Below are 18,137 nucleotides of genomic sequence, written 5' to 3' on the forward strand. Positions count from 1 at the left end.
TAGAAACACTAATCTGAAATGCCTTTCAGGTTCCTTGCTGTGGTAACAAGGGTTGAAAAGTTATCTAAAAAGTAAAGAAAGCAAATCCTTTCAGTATCAAATGAAACATTAGCAGGCTCACTTAGGAATTAATTTTCTAGAGAAGACTAGCATCAACTTTGCTACATACTATTATTTAGGGGTTCTGACAATGAATTCACAGGTTGACTTGCAGATCTGTGTCTAGTGGAAATACCACAGGAACTTCTACAACAGCTGATAAGATAACCCCAAAGAGTGCAGCCTGTTGCCCTGTAGGACACCAGTAAACTTATTCTAAAATCCTTTATCAAATTTCCTTTAAATACCCAGTTCCCCAGATGCTTTTAAACCAGCTTTCCCTAACAGGTTCCCCTTCATTAATTAGTGAGCTGAATAAAATCTTTACCACGTGTTCATTCTATAGTTTTAAGTTCTGCTTTTAACTTCAGAAAACCATAAGAAATGGTAGTAACGTTACCAAGGAAACCAATGGGGCAAAAAAAAAGTCTAATGTCAAACATGTCCAGTTTGAGTTATTATGTAGGATACTTAGGTGAAGAGTTCCAGCATACAGATGGAAATAAAGATCTGGAATTAAGTAGTTAAGGGTAATGTGTAGATGATAAAAATGATCAATGTGTAGAAGGTGAAACCAAGATAATCAAGGAGACTTCACTTCCTCAATTTAAAGTATGCAACAGGCCCAGGATGAAACCTTAGGAAACACCAAAATCTAAGGAAAACAGAAAAGGAAGAATTCAGATGAGGAGAATCAAAGTATGGGGGATAAACATTGAAAATATGAAACAAAAACAAAAAGTATGGGGAAAAAATCAGGAAGGTGGTATTGCAGACACTAAGTGGAATAAGATAGGCAGAAAGAACAGACACACAAGACGAACAGTGTCCATCAGATTTGGATACTGGTGAGAGTTGTTTCTAGAAATGGAGGGGAGGAGAACGTTATGACTAAGTTAAATGGACAGTAAATACTAAATGCTAGCCTATAAAGAGGACAGAGAAGAGACAGCCAACCAAGTAAGGGCGGCAGGTTTGACCAAGGCCACATGGTGTGATCTTCATTTCTAAAAAAATGTCTTGAACATGTTTATGTCATAAGGAAAAAAATTACTGAAAGGGCTGGAAACGGCGTATAGTTTACTAACAATATCCTACAGGAGGAAAACAGAATTAAGAGCATAAGCCTCAGATAAGAAAGGTACATTAATCTCCAAGGCAAGAGAAGATAAATGGAAGCAAGGAAGTACATGCCTAGCTTGACTGAATCTGTGACTAACAGGTATGAGAAAAATAAGAGAGAATGGAGATTTCAAAGAGTTTACCTAAAGTAAAACAGAGGAAGGAGCTATGGGAAAGGATGACTGCCCAGCAGCACTAAGAACGTACATGAGAGTAGAAACCATACACTTATGTTCAATCCATACCTGATGGAATTATCTCATTTATGCAAGAGGATATCCTCATCCAAAGAGTCAACTGCTCAAGAGCCTACATCTATTTAGGGATATACAGACCTGACAGCAGAATCCAGCTCTCCAGAACGCCAGTGGAAAATATACTTTACACATGCTATGCTACTGCAAAAAATTAACCACTTTTTGCTTATTGATCTGTGGACACCTAATCCATTTACAGAGGGGCAAACAGAATACACCTGACCCACCACGGTCTGAACTCTGAATAACTTCTATACTATACTTTCATTTACAAAGTGCAAATTAAAAACTAAAATGCCTACAACAAACCCTCGATCTTTTAAGTATCACCCAACACCTACCAACTAAATTCAACACTGGGCACAGGAAGGGATGCCAACACCCCCATTTTACAATTGTAATATGCCTTAAGAATCTACCTTACGTGCCATCTGGCAAGAGTTCATGAGATTAATTTTGGCATTATTCTTACAAAGTATATTATTCAACAAGACTTGAGATTCACAATGGACTCTGTCAATACATTAATTAGTATATAAGAGACCCCAATATTTCTTGGGTCTAAGCACACTTGATTCAAAAGATTTTTGGACGTAACCCAGACACAACAGTTATCTCCCAGAAAGGAGACAGCGTGGTGAAAGCTCTTCATTTCCCTTCCTGAAATCAAGCAAAATGAATAAAAGCTTAAAAATTCATAAAAAAATCCCACGTATAATGAAGCCAGAGAAAAGTGGACTATACCCTAAATCATAGAAGACAATTCAACAGATACAATAAGAATACCTCAAGGGTTTCCATCAATGATCCTTTCCTGGAAAAAACAGAATTGCAGAGCAAGGGCAACAAAAGATCAAAGTGCCTTCTCCTTAGGGGCCAATTTCACAAGCTGCGGAACAGGAGGGAGGTGTACCTACTAAAAAGGAGGCAGGCTCGCCATTTGTGTTTAACAGCACCCTGATTAATCAGGACAAGAAACAGCCTAGAACTGGAGAGAGAAGCAGGAAAGGGAAACAGCAACTCCAAAATTAAGATCAGCTGGGGAAACAATCACCAACCCACCACGCAAAAGGTAGCACATGGGCTTTGCACTGAGATGATCTGTTCTGCTCAAAAGGAGAATGACCAAAAGCAAAACTGAAAATGAACTGCAGGGCAGAAGAAGAAATCTGAATTGGGCAAACAACTGAAGGAGACAAAATAAGGAGGACATGGGTAATAAAAGAAACAGAAGAAAAAACACTATTGTACAATGTTAAAAACAGGTTATAAAACAGAAAGACAATCTTAAGATTTTTAAAAAGGAAAATGCTCTATGCACTACAAATGGAACTACTCTCAAGATTTTGTTAAGCAAAAAAGCAGGTACAGAATGCTGGGCACAGAACACATCTACATATATATTATACATGTAAATAATAACTGGCTTAAATATTACTAATAAAGAATACGTTAAAAAAAAAACTTTAAATCATCTACCTTGTTAGAACAGGATCCTTTGATGCCTTTCACATTCTGAACCATGTACCTATTTCCCTATTCAAAAAATTCTTCACACAATTACATATGTTGTAATTTTAACACTTAGTGGGTAAGAATAACCAAGAAAAAAAAAATTAAAATACTAGCCATGTTGAGATTATTTTCTCATTTTCATTTCTTTTAGTCATGTGGCCTCATTACTAAAAACTGCAGAAAAATTCAAAACGTGATTTTCAAAGGTTTCCACACCCCAGATACATGTTTATTTAAAAAAAAAAAAAAAAAAGTAATCTGTAATTCAAATCCTGTTTCCAAGTAAATGGAGTTCTTACTGCCTAAAACACAGACCACAAGGAATGACATGCTGAATCAGCCAGAGATCGTGTATCCATCACTGCACCAAAAATCTATTTTGTGGAATACTATACTATGATCAGCCAATTTATCACAAAGAGATACAATCCAGTCCAGCTACTTCTAAAATGCAGAGCACCTCATTCCTTAATATAAATCCTGTCTTAGCTCCTATCACTTCTATAATCCTTCAAAACACTAACTACATTTAATAGAGCATTTCTTTCTTGTTGTTAAGGCCTCAAGATTATAGACTAGAGTCAGCAAGTTTCGGCCCATGTGCCCAAGATGGCTCACAGACCCAGTTTTAACAGGTCTCAATCCTGCGGGCTACCATAATTAGCCAGTCGGTGGTGGGGGTAGAAGGTCAGCTTATCACCAGCATTTTTAGTACATCCTCTTAAAGATGTTCTTTTCTACCTACCCAGGAATGAAGAGACAAAAGGGAAAGGTTATGGACTAGCTAGCCTCTAAATTCTGATTCCGCTCTCAATTTTGTAACACTCTAGCCTAACATTTTAGCTTTTCTTAAATGGGGTATATTGTGTAAATTCTTCCTTATAAAGACCTAGTAACACCACAATCAGACACAATGATTATCAAAAGGAAAGAACTACTGAAGGAAGGAGGGAAGAATAATCAGTAAAATGCCTCTCTCCACCAGGGATAGGAAGGGATAGGAAGATGCCCGCTGGGTAAGAATCACAGTCATTGAAAGTAAAACGCGAAGTATCCCGTAGTTTACAGCAAGGTGCTCCCCATGGATAAAAACAATTTTGTTTGGTAAATGACCTTTAGAATACATGTAATAAGGCAATTTCAGAATATTTTCTTCAATACATGTATGTTCTCATCACTGCTGCGAACTCCACCATAATAATGAAACCAGAGAGGTTAATTTATTTAAGACTGCTTGTATTAAAAAGTCTACCTAGCCTGCCTGGCAACAACAAAAAATATTTCAACACTGTGATAATCATGGATTGGTACCAACTTTTTGCAACAACAATATGTAACCTGTAATCAACAGTGTTAGATCCTGAAGCATTTTCAGGAACAAATACTACTAAGTTTGTGGTTAGGCTCAGGGAAAACAAAACTAAAAAATTTAACTCAAAAGTTGGGGAAACAAGATACAGACTGTAACTTTAATATAAAGCAGAAAAATGCACAGTGCCAAATTTTTGTTTAAAATTATCTATGTCACAGGAGAAAAATTAATTAATTTAAAAAATTCTGTATGTTATAGGAATTGTATGTAAATTTGGAAATAGTCTCAGACAGTATTTTTCAAAGGTTAAAAAAAGCCTCACATTTAGAATGTCATAAACTCGGGGCGCCTGGGTGGCTCAGTCGGTTGGGCGTCTGACTTCGGCTCAGGTCATGATCTCGCGGTCCATGGGTTCGAGCCCCGCGTCGGGCTCTGTGCTGACAGTTCAGAGCCTGGAGCCTGTTTTAGATTCTGTGTCTCCCTCTCTCTCTGACCCTCTCCCATTCATGCTCTGTCTCTCTCTGTCTCAAAAATAAATAAATCTTAAAAAAAAAAAAAAGAATGTCATAAACTCTACAGACCAGTGCTCCACATTTCTACAAACAGTAGCATTTTTACAAAACGTAAGTAGGTGCTGGAGGGCCTGGGTGGCTCAGTCAGTTTAAGTGTCTGACTTTGGCTCAGGTCATGATCTCACGGTTCTTGAGTCCAAACCCCGCGTGGGGCTCTGTGCTGACAGCTCAGAGCCTGGAACATGCTTCGGATTCTGTGTCTCCCTCTTCTCTGTCCCTCACGATCGCACTCTGTCTCGCTCTCTCTCAAAAATAAACGAACATTAAAAAATTAAAAATAAATAAACAGGTGCTAAGGACTGCCTCCATAATGAGCCAGAACACGTAACAAACCTATAACCAAGAAAAATATTAAAGCTGTTGTTCCCTGGGCGCCTCAGTCGGTTAAGCATCCAACTCTTCATCTTGGCTCAGATCATAACCTCACGGTTCATGAAATCAAGTCCGGCATCAGGCTCTGCACTCAGAGCACACAGCCTGCGTGGGATTCTCTCTCCCTCACTCTGCCCCTGCTCATGCTTGCTCTCTGCTCTCTCTCAAAATAATAAACTTAAAAAAAAAAAAAAAAAAAAAAAAAAAAAAAAAAAAGCTGTTGTTCCCAAACCTAAGTTTTTTTTAAATACAGGTTCCTGGGCCCTATCAGAATGGGGGTAAAGGGAAATCAAAGCTGATTTTTTTTTAAAGACCCTTACATTATTCCAATTCAGCTAGGTCTGAGAACTGACACAGGTTACACCATTCTCTTGCTATCATTACACCTCACCTAATCCTCCACAATCTTTACATGACTCTTCTACATCCCATAGCTAAAACCTGCACTCATCTTCTTAGAATCCAGCATTCCACTTCTAGGAATCTTCAGGGAATCTAAAGAAAGACTTGCACAAGTATGCAAGAATATATGTGATCAAGATGCTAGCTGCAGTATGTCACAGAGGAAAAACTGGAGAGAATCCAAATGTTTTCAGGAGGGGAATGGTGAAATAGCCACACTGCTGCAAGTCTACGGCAGGCCCAGAAGTCCTAAAAACAAAGAGGTAAACATAAATGCTGCACTCAGACGAAGGGCAGAACTCAGTAAATTCCCGCAACAAGTATTTTCAAGCTTTCACAGGCATTGGCATAACCTTTGCCTGGATGGAGCTCATGCTCAACTGGGAAGACGAAGATAACCCAGCTATCTGCACATTGTGGTAACTGCCAGGAAAGATGGAATAGGAGAAAAATAGGACAAAGTAGAGAGTAACAGGAAGGGGGAAGGAAAGGTTGACTCATCAGGTATTACTTCTCTGAAGAGATATGTTAAGCTGAGACCTGAGGATAAGAACAAAACAGGGAAAAATTCCATGTATTTGTCTGTACATATGTAGGGGGAAAAGTCCATAAAAAGATACCTTAAATGTCAACAGTAGAGCAGAGAGGGAAGCTTATAAAGGGCATCTATTTCTTTAATTAGTTCGAATCATGGCTCCAGCATAAACCATGTTACCTTGGAGAAATTTCTTACCTACCAAAGCCTTAGTTTTCTCACCTATAAAATGAGGATACCTGTATCTCATTAAGTTATTAAAATTAACTAAAAATTGGGGCGCCTGGGTGGCTCAGTCAGCTGAGTGTCTAACTTCAGCTCAGGTCATGATCTCGTGGTTGGTGGGTACAAGCCCCGCATTGGGCTCTGTGCTGCCAGCTCAGAGCCCGGACCCTGCTTCAAATTCTGTGTCTCCCTCTCTCTCTGCCCCTCCCCCACTCGCATTCTTTCTCTCTCAAAAATAAACATTGAAAAAAAATTTTTAATGGGAAAAATGACCAGAGTTATTACAAAAAAAATATTAACTGAAAGTAAAACACTTAGAAAATACAGTAAGCAAACCGAGGGGGGGGGGGGGGCGGGGCGCGGTGGAGAAGAGAGAACATGTACGTACTAAGTTTTAAGAGATACATCAACAAAATGCAGTATGGAAAGTTTAAACACTGGATGGATATTTACAGATCTTAAAGAACTATGTTTTATTATACAACCATGGTATTAAGCTTGTCTTTAAAAAGAGTTCTCATCTTTCAGAGAAGCAGACTGAAACATTTACAGATCAAATAACAACTAAAAAAATTTGCTTCAAAGTAACTGAGGCGGGGTTAAGAGTATGGTGATGGAGTGGCCAGGAGCTAATGGTGTCAGAGCTGGGTTGTGGGTCCACAGAGCTTCAAGAGACCGTTCTATTTCTGTATGTTTGAAACCCTCCATAACAACAGTCTCTTAGAGAAAGAGTGAGCACTCAAATATATGTTACTATCATCTCTGGAGGGGAAAGGAAGACTGTTGCTTTTGTTTCCAGAGTCATCACCACTTGCTTTTTAAAAAAAAATGTCCATTGAGAGTTCTCTATCAGAAATGAGAAAAATTGAGCTTCTGGATATAGAACAAATCATCCTTGACCTAAATGTGTCAACCTACATTTCATTAATTCATCCTTTAAATCCCTGTTGCCCGACTCCCAACTCTAACAGTGTAAGATTATCAAAGAAAACATGCCTCTCAGAGGTGAAGATACAAAAGAAAACAAACCCTGTCCCCCATCCGTGCGGGAAGTGGCCACAGTGACTGGACATCTTCCCACAGTCCTGTTTTCATAGTTCCTGAGTGGAGAAGTACTCCCTCCTCATACATCACATGAAGCTGAGTACGAGTCTTCTGATACTATGAGATCCAACTGCCTCACAGTAAACTCCAGAGGATGCAGAATCAATTCCACACTCTGCCCAACTATCTGCAGCGGAGCTCAACAGCGATCACATGACTCCATTCTAGCACAACACCTCCACCTTAAGCATTCCGCCCTTCAGCATCCTGCTAAATCACAAGTACTGACTAACGGGCGCCTTAAGCAGTAACACGTAAATAACATGTAAACACGGAATATGATGAAATAAAGTGAAACAACCCTGGGGTGGACCAATAAGGTATATTAACAAAAGTCCTTCTTCTAAACGGAGCACTGGATCTGTTACATACACACGAGTGGACACAGCCAGCAATAATTGAGCTACACGAGTGGACACAGCCAGCAATAATTGAGCTACAAAGAGTCTTTGGCACACTACAGTCGATACAGACAGGCGGTTCTCCTGCTTTCTAGCCTAAAACAAAAATTTCTTAGCTGAATAAAAGGATTAAATCAAAAAATTAAAAGCCACTTTCAAATCAATAGTTATCATCCTTAACATGGCACAAATGTAAATTGAACAGAATTCGTACAACAGGCTAGGTGTATAAATCCAATTCCCTTTCTGAACTCATTTTAATCTTTTTCACTTCTCTCTCACTACTTTCTCCCCAACAATTTGTTATGAAAATTTTCAAAATACAAAAATTTGAAAGAACTGTTTAATAAACACCCATAATTCCATCACCTAGCTTTTTACAAGTAGTGGTGTGTTAATCTCCTTTATCACATATGTATCCCTATCTATTCACCTAGACATCCCTGTCTGGCCAAATGTCCATCCTATTTCTGATGCATTTCAAAGTTAAGTTGCAGACATCATTATACTTTGTGTATATCATTAAGTAACATGAAAATTTTGTTTCAAGTTTTGTTACATTTACAAACAGTGAAATGCACAAATCTTAAGCATAAAATTTAATGAATTTTGTCAAATGCATACACCTAATCCTAAATGTGTTAACTAAACCCTTATCAAATAGAATACCACTCAAGAAAGTTTCTGTGCTCCCACCCAATCCTGCACTTTTCCCAACTCTCAAAGTGCCGTTCTAATTTTTCTCAGAGATTAGTTTTGCCTATTTTCCAATTTCATGTAAATTTAACCACAGAATGTGTACTCCTTTGCACAAAGCTTCCCTGACTCTCTATATCCTGAGATTCATTCACGTGGCTGAGTGTTATCAGTTTTTATTGCTAAGTAGTATTCCACTGTATGATTATATCACATTTTGTTTATCCATTCTTCTGTTAGCAAAGACATGAACTGTTTCTAAGTTTGGGCCATTATGAATAAAGCTGCTACAAACATTCTTCTGGAAGTCTTTTCATAGATATATGCTTTCATTTTTCTTAAGTAAATACTAAGAGCAAAATATCTAGATCATCGTGAAGATTATGATTAACTTTTTTTTTAACATTTAAAAAAAAATTTTTTTTTTCAACGTTTATTTATTTTTGGGACAGAGAGAGACAGAGCATGAACGGGGGAGGGACAGAGAGAGAGGGAGACACAGAATTGGAAACAGGCTCCAGGCTCTGAGCCATCAGCCCAGAGCCTGACGCGGGGCTCGAACTCACGGACCGCGAGATCGTGACCTGGCTGAAGTCGGACGCTTAACCGACTGCGCCACCCAGGCGCCCCATTTTTTTAACATTTTTAAATGTTTGTTTATTTTTGAGAGAGAGTGTGCATGCATGCATGTGAGTGGGGGAGGGGCAGAGAGAGAGGAAGACACAGAATCCGAAATATGCTCCAGGCTCTGAGTGGTCAGCCCAGAGCCTGATGCAAGGCTTGAACCCACAGACTGTGAGATCATGACCTGGGCTGAGTCAGATGCTTAACTGACTGAGCCACCCAGGCACCCTAACAATTATAATTAACTTTTAAAAGAACCACAAAACCTTTCTGAAAGCAGCTATACTATTTTACAGTCCTATCGATAAGTATACAATTTCAAGTTGCTCCATAACCTTGTCAACACATGGTGTTAGTCTTTTAAAATTTAACCATTCTGATGGAGGTATAGTGGTATCTCACTGATCTAATTTAGATTTCCTTAACGATGAATGATGTTGATCACTTGTTTGAAGCTTTTCCCCACTTTACTCTCCAAACCCAAATTACTCAAGAACCTAATCTTATTTCAAATTTTGGTCATCATCAATTTATTAAAAACAACCCACTATGAGCTACACCTTGAGGATTAAGATGACCAGATGTATCCCTAATCCTCATTCCACTCAATTGCTAAATCAGGGGAGCCTGGGTGGCTCAGTCGGATGAACGCCCAACTTTGGCTCAGGTCATGATCTCGCGGTCTGTGAGTTCGAGCTCACAGGCTGTGAGCTGTCAGCACAGAGCCTGGAGCCTGCCTCGGATTCTGGGTCTCCCTCTCCCTCTGCCCCTCCGCCACTCATGCTCTGTCAAAAATAAATAAACATTAAAAAAAATTTTTTTTTAAATTGCTAAATCAACTTGCTAAGCAGTGAGGACAGGAAGAGTCACTGATGGAGAGAAAAGAGAAAGTAAAAAACCAAATCTGAAAGCTACACATGCCTTGCCAAGATTTCCTGTCATATTCTGAATAATCTGAAATTTCAATAATCTGAATAATCCAAGAAACTTCAAACCGGAGTATTCCAAGTCTTGCCAATTTTTCAGTACAGGGCGGCTCAATATTTAGCCTGCCTAACACTGATTTAGGGATCTCATTAAAATGCAGGTTCTTATTAAAATCTAAGTACAGGCCTGGTGTGATGCATTTCTAACAAGTTCCCTTGCCAGGCGAAGGGCTACATTTTTGGTAGCAAAGTTTTTGTGCACTTAAATACCTGCCAGAAGCCAAAGCACACCTTCTCTGGATAAAGGCTCCTTTATTCCAGGTTCAGGAAACCTCTACAAATAAACCACATGGTGAATACCACACAGAGTATACATAAGTAAACAAGGCACCATGAACAAGAACTTGCAAAAACAAACAACAGAAACAATCACATAGATTTCAGATATTAGAATTATCAGGCAAATCTTAAAATTCTATGTTTCAAGATACAAGAGACAAAATTGAAAAAGCCAAAGGCGGGGCGGGGCGCGCCTGGGTGGCTCAGTGGGTTAAGCGTCCAAGTTCAGCTCAGCTCATGATCTCAGGGTTCATGGGTTCCAACCCCACGTCGGTATCTGTGCTGACAGCTCAGAGCCTGGAGCCTGCTTCAGATTCTATGTGTCTCTCTCTCTCTCTGCAACCCCCTGCTCACGCTCTCTCTCTCAAAAATAAAATAAAATAAACATTAAAAAAATTTTAATAAAAAAAAAGCCAAAGGTATCAAGGAAACTATTAAAAGGACAAGTATGAAAGAAAACCAAAATGAACTTCTAATACGTGTATAAAAATAAAGCTCAACAGACAGATCTGGCAACAAACATTAAGACCAAAATTACAGAGAATTCAACACAGAAGCCAACAGATTAAAAATGAAGATATACTGAGGATAAAGTAAGACGTTCAAACATAACATTTACAATCGCAGAAGTACAAGAATGAAGGCATTGTAGAGGCATATCTAAACATTTAATGGCTTGGAATCTTCTAGCACTGGTGCTCTCACTGGTGTTCTCTACCAACGCTTAAACTCAAGAAGCCCAAATGATCTTAAACGGGATACATAAAAAGACATTTACCTAGACATGTCATAAGGAAATGACAAAGTATCAAAGATAGAGAAAATCTAAGGAAAGGAGAGAAATTATTTTTTACAGACTCTCAGCTGACCTCTTGACAGCAATGATGGAAGCCAGAAGACAGTGGAATTATTTTCTTCAGCACACTAAAGATACGTGCCAACTGAGAATTCTATGCCATATGAAATTATCTTTTAGGAATTAAGCTTTTGTCAGATTGAAAACTGAGTTTTTCCACCAGCAATAAAATGACCCCAGATACAGTACTGCAAAAATAAAGGTGACAGATAAATGTAAATGAACATACACTATCTAGTAAGGTTTTAAAAACTGATTAAAGGGGTGCCTGGGTGACTCAGGTGGCTGAGCGTCCAACTTTGGCTCAGGTCATGATCTCATGGCTGGTGAGTTCGAACGCCGTGTTGGGCTCCATGCTGACAGCTCGGAGCCCAGAGCCTGCTTCGGATTCTGTGTCTCCCTCTCTCTGCCCCTCTCCCACTCGCTGTCTCTCTCAAAAATAAATAAAAACATCAAAATAAACAAATAAAAACATTAAAGTATGGGGCACCTGGGTAGCGCAGTCAATTGAGCATCTGACTTCAGCTAGGTCACGATCTCATGGTTCATATGTTTGAGCCCCCACGTGGGTTCTCTGCCGTCAACGCAGAGCCTGAATCAGATCCTCTGTCCCCCACCCCCGCCCCAGCCCTGCCCCTCCCCAGCTTGTGCTCGCTCACTCAAAAATAAACATTAAAAAAAAAATCTTGCCTTAAATTTCTCAATGTTTCTGCGTATTACAGAAGAGATCTGAAGAGCTCCATGGCATTTTGCAAATTGAAATACGACATTAAATACAAGGGGTACGCATACTAGACAACGTTTCATCTGTTTCTCTCTATGCAATGTATTCCCACAGATTCCTACAGAAGCTGCCACATACTACATGATAAGCCTCTATATCCCACAACACCCATAAGTTAACTAGGGCTCAGGAGACTGTAAATGACCTATGCTGGACTACTCAAGAGTCCTTCCCCAAGATTCTCTGGGTACCTAGACTGTTAAGGGTAAAGCCTGGCATTATAATGGCTATGTTTAACACAGCCTCATTAGGAAGCAGTCTTGAGAGAAAGGGACAAAGCAGACACACACGGGGTAGAGACAACAGGTAAGACTATCTGAACTGTTGGTTTCAGTTTGTTGTTCCTGAGGCCCAGCTTCCTGATTCCATCCTTAAAAGATTTCATGAGACACAGATGGGTAGTTAGTCGATCTCAAGTAACCAACAGCTCCAGGTGACCCAGTGTTCAATTAATGCTTAGAGTTTTGTTTTGTTTTTTTTTTTTTAATCCTACTTTACTTTTCAGGCCTCCAAATTGAGATGTTCTTTTAATCCCAACTCATTCATGGAGATTCAGTGTTTCCTCCAGTAACAGAGACAAAACTACTAAGTTTTTGTATATTGTTGTTCTACATGAATACTTTGTATACGTCTAACACATGACTTTCTTTAATCCTAGCAATTCCAGAACTATAGCAAGATTACTCATATCTAACAGAAGAGATTCAAAGGAAATCCAACTATGCTCAAGTATCTAAAATTGAAACCAGATTAGAACTCCAGTCTTCTCTCAGACGAATTTACTTATACAATGCTTTTTTTAAAAGTATATGCATCGGGGCACCTGGGTGGCTCAGTCGGTTGAGCATCTGACTTCGGCTCAGATCATGATCTCGCGGTTTGTGAGTTCGAGCCCCCCATCGGGCTCTGTGCTGACAGCTCGGAGCCTGCAGCCTGCTTCAGATTCTGTCTCTCCTCCTCTCTCTGCCCCTCCCCTAGTCTGTCTCTCAATAATAAATAAACGTTAAAAAAAAAATTTATTTTTTAAATTAAAAAAAGTATGCATCAAACCTAGTTTGTAACTTTCCATTTGTAATACACTACATATAACCCTTAGTGAAAAAAATTCAAAATTAAGTGGTAACACATACAGTAACACTAAAATAACATACCACTCTAAAAACCGTACTAAACAGCATTGCTGAATATGCTAAAATCAGTATCAAGGAATCAAAATTCAGTATCTTCTTTCCCCATCCTTTATTAAAATTTAAGGGAGAAAAATATTAAGATGAAATACAACTAATACAAGTACCCACTTGCAGTAGGAGTAAAAGAGAAAGAGAACCAAACGAAACCAGAACCAAACTTCTACGCGTAGTCATTTCTCACACAAACACACAAAAAAAAACAAGGAAAAAAAACAAAACAAAACTAGGAAGAAAGGTAGAAAGAGAAGGTAATACCAAAACATAAAACAGGACAATTAAGTTTCTCCTGGAAAAAAAGAATCACAAAACCAGTAAGAATAAACCAAGTGACTAAAGGGTTAAGAAAGATTTCATTTTGTGCTGTGCTGAGACAGCAGCTAGCCCTGGCCCTTTTTTAAAGTAAGGTGAGGGAGGGGCACCTGGTGGCTTAGTCGGTTAAGTGTCCAACTTCGGCTCAGGTCACGATCTTGCGGTTTGTGAATTCAAGTCCCAGGTTGGGCTCTGTGCTGACAGCGCAGAGCCTGGAGCCTGCTTCAGATTCTGTTCTCCCTCTCTCTCTCTGCCCCTCCCCTGCTGTGTTGTCTCTTTCTCTACCTCAAAAACGAGTAAACATTCAAAAATAATAATAATAAATAAATAAATAAATAAATAAATAAATAAATAAATAAAAATAGAGAAGATGAGCAGATAGTGATGATGCTATTAGAATCTTGGGTAACAAGCATGTAAGACCTAAAGGAAGTCTGGGAAGCTCAGACCAATGAAAAACCAAACTGTAAAGTACCTAGAATGAAAACTAATAGACTACTACTGGAAGAACTATTAAAAAAGAACAACCCAAGCCTTCCTTAGGGGAGGCAATACACCTCCCAGGGATGCAAGCAGGAAAACTCTTATGGATAAGAATGTATTTGCGGGGCAGCCGGGGGGCTCGCTCAGTCGTTAGATGTCTGCCTCTCAGTTTCACCTCAGGTCATGGTCTCACAACTCATGAGTCTGTGCCCTACAGAGCCCGGGCAGTACGACACCTGCTTGGGATTCTCTCTCCCCCCGCTCTCTACCCCTACCCCGCTTGCGCTCTCTCTCAAAATAAATAAACTTAAAAAAAAAAAAAAAAACAACCCAAGTATTTGTCCAGAAGAGAGAGGGACTGGAAGGCAAGGAGGGCATTTCAGACAGAGAAACAGCTTCAGAAGGACTTAGGAACATAGATGAATGAATGAATGAATGAATGAATGAATGAATGAATGAACGAACGAACAAACGAACAGAAAATAGCCGGCTAGGGTCTAAGAGGAGAGTCTGAAAACACCTTAACAACAGAAATGACAAAAGACACTCCAAAGACAGAAATCATACCTAAACACTTCCAACTAAACCGCATTCCAGATACAGTAATGTAGAGTGTTAATAGGTGTGTTTTAAAACAAAACATTCTGTATAAAATTCTAAATAAGGGATATTAGTCTGTAGAAGCCAATCAAAAATTCAATTTTTATCGGTTAGTTGGACTTCTACCTTGGAAAAGCAGAAAGAACTCCTAAGTTGCTCCCTACCATGGAGAACTAGCCCTCCGAATTTGGTTCTGAAGTACATGTGGCATCTTCCAAGAACAGTTTCCTATCCTGCCTTGTTCAGGTGACACTGTTACAGCCAACAAAGAAGCAGAGTTTCTAGTTAATAGGATGTTTAACTTCAACTAATTGAACCCTCCTTGGAGGACAAATCCAAGTAACAGGGTGTTCCCATGTGTAGTCCCACATTACACAATGGGCAAGACTGGTCTTACCTGGTATGATTTTAAGTAACAGAAAGCACATTATCTCCAAATTGTCAATTCTAAAACTTAAACTAAAATGTACAGAATCCAGTGAGTACAGGGTCTATTTTGGAGCGATGAAAGTGTTCTGAAAGTAGACAGTGGTGATGGTTGCACAACTCTGAATATATTAAAAATGCTGTAGACTTTAAATGGGTGAATTGTATGGCATATGAATTACATTATCTGGATAAAGCAGTTTTAAAAATTCTGTTCTGCTTTGAAAGTGGTTCCTGCCTTCCGAAGTATTGCATAAGAAGGAAAACTCCAAAGCTGTTGCTTTGGGATCTTCATATATGTCAACAAATAAAATGTAACATGCCAGACTCTTCCCAATAGGTATTGAAAGGTACTGCAAACCAAATGACATTTAAAGACAAATAAACATCGTTTGTTAAGAATGAAAAGACTCCTATATATAATGGAATCTATTTTTTAACGCATTTACTAAATCTGACTGATAATCCAATTTCTTCACTACTTATACATCTTCCTATTCTCTAATAAATGATGCACTTATACATCTTCCTATTCTCTAATAAATGATGCCTTCTTCCTTCATAGTCCTAACACTGCTTAGGAAGTCAATAGCTTTTTCCTGTTTCCCAACATTGCTATTAAATATAAAAATAAAATGAAAACCAGAGGTACTTACATAGGAACTAACAACTATATTTCATAGTATCTCACACTTGATCAATTTAAGCATTATTAACGTTTTCTAAAGCAAACAAAACAATAATTAAACCCAACTTATCTGTTCCAAATGAAGTTCTTCTAGGACTCACAAGTCCAGTGATCCAAAAGAAGTACTAGATTACCTTGTAACAAAACTTTAACAAACCCTAAAGACTGAGAGGCAGATATTCCAGACAAATACGCAGACTCATAAAAATGCATTCAATCAACAGAATTTTGCAGCCCAACTGTGCAAAGGGCATTAATGTGTCTTTTAAGTCAGAAATATTACTTTAAAGGGGGACCTGGGTGGCTCAGCTGGTTAAGCAGTCCGACTCTTGACTTCAGCTCAGGTCATGATCTCAGAGTTTGTGGGATCAAGCCCCACATTGGGCTCTGTGCTAACAACATAGAGCCTGCTTGGGATTCTCTCTCTCCCTCTTTCTCTGCCTTTCTTACATGCGTGTGCTCTAATAAACTTAAATAAAAAATAAATTTTAAAAAATAAAATAGATAAAAAGGGAAAGAAAGGGGTGCCTGGGTGGCTCAGTTGTTGCAAGTCTTGACCTCAGGGTTGTGAGTTCAAGCTCTGAGTTGGGCTTGGCGCTGGGCATGAAGCCTACTTAAAAAAATAATATAAAATAATAATATAAAAATTAAAAAAAGGGAAAGAAATAAATAAAAAGAAAGGAAGATTGCCCTGAAGTTTAAAAAAAAAAAAAAAAACTGTAAAGATGGCAAGCATACTATTAACTCCAGGGAGGTTTAGATTAATGTCCTTAAACTACAGTTTTTTATTGAATAATTTTCTTTTTATTCCTCTTATACAAATTAAGAAAAACTATCTCTGTTCCTGGCTTACAAACTATATGAAATACACCCACAGATCTGAAAGTGCAAGGCAGGGAACCACATGAACGCAAGTCATTTTACACCCCTGTCCACCAGGAGAATCATCTCATGTGTGTGAAGCATTTTGTAGCAGGGCCTTTACCTACATTTCTCACATTCGAGCCTTTACATCAGTCACACCTGTTTCTTTGAGAGAAGGGAAAAGGGAGGAGGAGGGGGATACCAAGGCCCACACTCACTGTACGGTATAGGGGAGTCCACAGGTTTTACTCAGCTGCTCAATTCTTGATTACCCTACTTCTTAGTTCCTAGGCCTTAGGCACTAGGAGAAAGGGAAAAATAGACAGTCTCTCCCTTAGGGAACTTACATTCCACTGGGGAGGCAGAAACAGTTAACAATGGATAGCGCAGGAAGAAAATTAAAACAATTGGAAAGAATAAAGGAGGGGGGACTACAGGCAGGAGAAGGCAGAAGATAACATTCCCTACCCTAATTCCATGTACCCCACTCTCTTCCCTGCTAAAAGAATCCTGCCTTATAGGGGGGTACAAATCCATTCACCTCTGAGGAAGTAGGCTACTCCCCTGGCCCTAAAGGATGAGTCATGATTGGGCCAAAGCCAGTATTTTTTCTCAAACTGCATGATTAGAGCCTTGAAATCAATTAAGACCAGGGGTTCATAATCAGGAGTTCAAGAACTTGGATTAAAGAATATAATTTCACTAACCTCTAACTGAAATTTAACATTTCCCTCCATCATGAATAGGCAACAAACCACAGCATTATTGGCAGTACCTTTGGCCTTGCACCAAGAGAAATCACAGGTATTATCCTATCACATTACAATTGTTGCACATACCTCAAGATATCATTTACACTCATCACTACTCTGAACAGCTGCTAGATCATGTTATTGAAAGTGAAAATAAAGAAACATATTACTGCATTACAACATACTAGTTTAGCAGTTTAAGAGATAGATTCAACATTCTGATATATTGGAGTTTTTGTCTTATGCAATTATTTCAGGATTTAAAAATACTTATTTGAGGAGTGTACTGCTTAAGACTGCTACAGGGGTCCACACCACAAAAAAAGGTTAAGAATTCTCAGACTTAAAAGATCATAATCAGAGGTTTTAAATGAAATAGAAAATAGCGTGCCTAATGCTTAAGTACTGTTTGTGAAATTTCAGTTGCATACACATATCTACACATACACTGGAAATGCAAAGTAGGGCATTTCTTATCATGGATTGCAGATCCAAAGAATTCAAAAATCAGTGGTTTAAACCTATCTTCATACACCAATACCATTACTCATATTTGTTTTTGACAGAGGTATACCCTAGCTCTTCCCCAATAAGAGGTATGGTAACATATGCTGGGCTTCCTCTAGGAATACTTTTGCTTTCTGGATTTTAAATAAAAGGCCCCAGGAGGTAGCCAGCTGGATC

At 38.8% G+C, this 18,137-nt stretch overlaps 1 protein-coding gene across 17 annotated transcripts in view; it reads right to left on the reverse strand.

The window, feature by feature from the left end:
- TRIP12 (thyroid hormone receptor interactor 12) overlaps window positions 1-18,137 on the reverse strand; it is a 140,241-nt gene that overhangs the window by 107,509 nt on the left and 14,595 nt on the right. The window lies entirely within an intron of this gene.

This window comes from Lynx canadensis, chromosome C1, assembly GCF_007474595.2.
Source record: "Lynx canadensis isolate LIC74 chromosome C1, mLynCan4.pri.v2, whole genome shotgun sequence".
Classification (NCBI taxonomy): domain Eukaryota; kingdom Metazoa; phylum Chordata; class Mammalia; order Carnivora; family Felidae; genus Lynx; species Lynx canadensis.